Below are 3655 nucleotides of genomic sequence, written 5' to 3'. Positions count from 1 at the left end.
CTCTCTCTCTAACACACACTCACATCAACACCGCCCCCACCCCCACCCCCCCAACACCAACCCACACACACACCCTCACTCACCAGAAACAGCGGTGGTGAACCCAGCATTGTAGTCAGTGGCCACCTCGTTGTTCTGATAGTTCTCCCTCTCGTCCTTGTAGTCGTCACTACTTCCTGGCCCGCCCACTAGGGCTCCGTACAGAGTGTGGGTGTTGGGGCCGTGCGCCCGCAGCACGTAAGAGCCACACTGTGCCGGAGCCATGGGGCAGGAGCTGGGCACAGATCAAGGAGCAAATATGTACGCATGTACTTTGTATTAGATCTTTAAGGTCTTTGGCAGAGATCAAGGTGGTAACAAACGTGAGTGTCTTAATGCATCGCGGTAGATTCAGGCGCTCGTCAAAATATTGGAATCGGAGAAATCGTTTTTTTTCCACCGGTATGGCAATTTTAATCGAATTTTTGTTTTTTGGCTCAACACCTTATATGTCCTTCTAAGAATACATTTTTACGTGGATTTTAATTAAAAGGGATGATTAAAGGCACACAAAAATGTAAGTTTTTGGTTTCCATTAAGGGCTATCAAGCTATGAAAGTCAGCAAATTTTTGCGGCCATTTTCTCGCTAATTTTACTCTGAAACCAGGCGACCGCTACCTCTTTCAATCACAAATATCTCTGCTTTTTTAGAGATAAATGGGTGTTTTTCATTGAACAATAGACGAATGGACATGATTCAGTTAGTTAAAGTACTACCAATAACTACATGTTCAAACTTCGACGAGCACCTGATTCCACCGCGTCGTGTCACAAATGTATTCTAAGGTCCTGAGCATAGATAAGCACTGTTTGAACAGTTATATCTGTGTAAATTTTAATGGTTTATTTTTGCACCTATCGAGCCACCTGATTATTTGAAAATAAAATTCAGTGCAGATCATTTTCTAAACATTCACATGTGGGTGGTTGACGGATGCTCTAGTGTGGTTTGCTTTTTTTTTCTTATCCCCCCCCCTCTGTTTCAGCCTTTCAAAGGGCTTCGCCCAAATTCAAACCTGTCTATTAACAGTGATGTTTTCTTCCCATCTCTTTTTCTGTCTGTCTTTTCTTCTTCCTCTTTGTACAGTGACCTTTTTATATTATTATATTTATTAAACCTTGGCTTAGTCAAATGACTGCTATTTTTTAATGTACTTGTTTTTAATCATAATGTTCTATACTCTCCATCAGTCTTGACGTGAACTGTTGTTATTTATATCCTAACATGTACTCGAGGCAGAGTTGAGGGACTTCTTGGAAAAGGAGACTGGTGGAGAAAAGATTCGAACCCAAGTGGTTGAGGTGGCAAGGCTAATCTGTATCAGAGGGCTCCATGCCCTTCTCAGAGCTGACTTTTTACTGAAGGGAGGCATGTGATGATGCTTAGTTTTTTAATGATGTGTAGGAAGTGTTATTGATGGTCTGTAACTATTTGTGAGAAGTACAGGCAAGCACCGAGAACCCAAACATGTCAAGGATTGACAAATGTGCTTCACACATTCATAATTCAGGTTCATCGATATAATGAAAAATTAAAGAAATATCAGTTGGGGAATGGCAAAGTGAACGAGCTATCCATAATTTATTGTTTTCCGTGTTTGTGTTATATGTTCCAAGCTGTACTTCATTTTGTATTGTTCAGTAGAATTTGTAGACTTGAATGGGACATGCATGACCTGTGTGTCTGGGAGAGAATGTGTCGAGGGTGGGTCTAGATCCTGTTAAAGTAAAAGGTTTGACACTGTTTAAGTGATGGAGTACAATTTGCGTGTTTGGGAGGGGGGGGGGGGGTTGAATTTTCCTTTCAAAGGTGATACCTGATTTTTTAAAAATGTTCCAATGAGGCTTTTTCTTCTCTTTTTAGAAAGCTGCAGTCAGGATGTTTCAAATGTGTCAAAAGTGGCTTCACCTTTGTGGCTGTTTGACTTCACTGATTCAGTTCAGTGTGAATGGCGAAGTCACGACAATTAGTTGAAACATATTACGTATTTGAGCACTGGTTTCATTAACGTGGTTTATCTAGAAATTTTCCCTTTTCTCCTCTTCTGTATCTAGTTCAGACTGGGATGGCCTTGACAGGTAGAGCTGAGACAGCATGCCTCTTAACAGGTCTAGTTTGTTTAGATGAGGACATAAAACTTTTGATTTCAATCAGATCATCACCCCTCACCTTTCTTCACACTGCTGGGGATTAATTTGAACAGTAGTTGAGGAGGGGGGTGTCCTCTTGCAGCAGTTTCTAAATGGGTTCAGCCTTCTCAATGTTTGTCAGAGCCTTCTCTTTAGACATGGGTCACCCTGCAAGGAGTCACACTCCTGCCAACGTAACTTTTATAAGTTTTAATAGCTGCTGTTTTTTTTTCAGGTTGGGGATGAGCAGACAGATGAAACAAAGAGCAGTAAAAAGACTTTTATTTCCAGCGTTTAATTTTTAGAGAAATAGAAGGTGGCTATTGGTGTTGTGTAATTGTTTTGAGAAAACCTCTTGTCACAATGTTCCATGGAAATATGATAATGGAGTTGTTTGTTTAAAAAACCGGATTATTCTCAAAAGGCCTAATGTTGTACATATCCTTCAACTCATGAACTCATACTCTGTGAATGTTTTCCGCCATATGTAATATGCACACATAGGCCTACACACGTGCACACATGGACACAGCTACAATTCGTTTTTTTATTAGTGGAAGACGGGGACTCTTGGTACACGTTGCTCATGTATCACTATTTATTTCAAATTCAACAATGAATAAAAGAGCTAGTTTCTAAATTGACCCCATTACATAGACGTGTTTGTGGATTCCGTTTCCTAGCTTTACGCCTAAACATTTAAAAAATATCTAAACTATATTCTTATACTGAAACTAGTAGAAAAGCTCCAATGTCTCAGATGTGTAGCTCAGGCTTAAGTGCTCGGCACCCTTAGAATTAGAAGTGTGAGTACAGTTTTTTTGCTGGACTCCCATGTCTCTCTCTACCGTCTGCCTACCGCTGGCTGGTGTTGGCTTGAGGCGCTGTACGGACACGAGGCACTTCCGGTCTGCTCGGGGTGCTTGTTTCTCAGCCAGAGAGATTTGAGAGCTGCGTGGAAGAGAGAGACAGAGAGGTTTTGAAATAATATAGATCTAGACTTAAAACAGAAGAACTTACAACAATCTAGCATGCACAGAGCGAACCCGCAAATAGGGAACAGCTTTTCAGGTCTCAAATATCTTGTTCACGTAGCTTCGCCGTATTAAAAAGATGTTCATAGCAAATTTCATACAAAAGGAAAAGACATCAGCATCCTGCCAATTTCGCCATGGGCTTGATAACACACATAGGTTACAGATTCGTATACATACTGTAACTGTAAGTGTCTTGTCTTCTATACATTTCTTTTCCTTATAGTCCTTAGCCTTAAGGTATGTCCTGACTGAGCCAAATACTTCAGATTTGAATTTGAAACATCACTTAGTCTAGTAGTAAGACGTTCAAACATTACAATGCGTTTTATGGCAGATGAAGTTAAACATTTTTTCCCATCAAACACGAAAAGCTAGTCATTCAAGTTGGGAAATACAGAATACCTACAATCCGACCCTCCCTAATCCCCCCTCCCCTCCCCTCCCCCTC

The 3655-nt window shown here is 40.8% G+C and overlaps 1 protein-coding gene across 1 annotated transcript in view; it reads right to left on the bottom strand.

The window, feature by feature from the left end:
- The window catches only part of LOC101849097 (endoglucanase 4), a gene marked incomplete in the record, with an annotated part of 43502 nt that overhangs the window by 23441 nt on the left and 16406 nt on the right, over nt 1-3655 (bottom strand).

The sequence above is a fragment of the Aplysia californica genome, unplaced genomic scaffold (assembly GCF_000002075.1).
Source record: "Aplysia californica isolate F4 #8 unplaced genomic scaffold, AplCal3.0 scaffold01130, whole genome shotgun sequence".
Classification (NCBI taxonomy): domain Eukaryota; kingdom Metazoa; phylum Mollusca; class Gastropoda; order Aplysiida; family Aplysiidae; genus Aplysia; species Aplysia californica.
The sequence above is the reverse complement of the archived record's forward strand: the minus strand, read 5'-3'. Positions and strand labels throughout refer to the sequence as shown.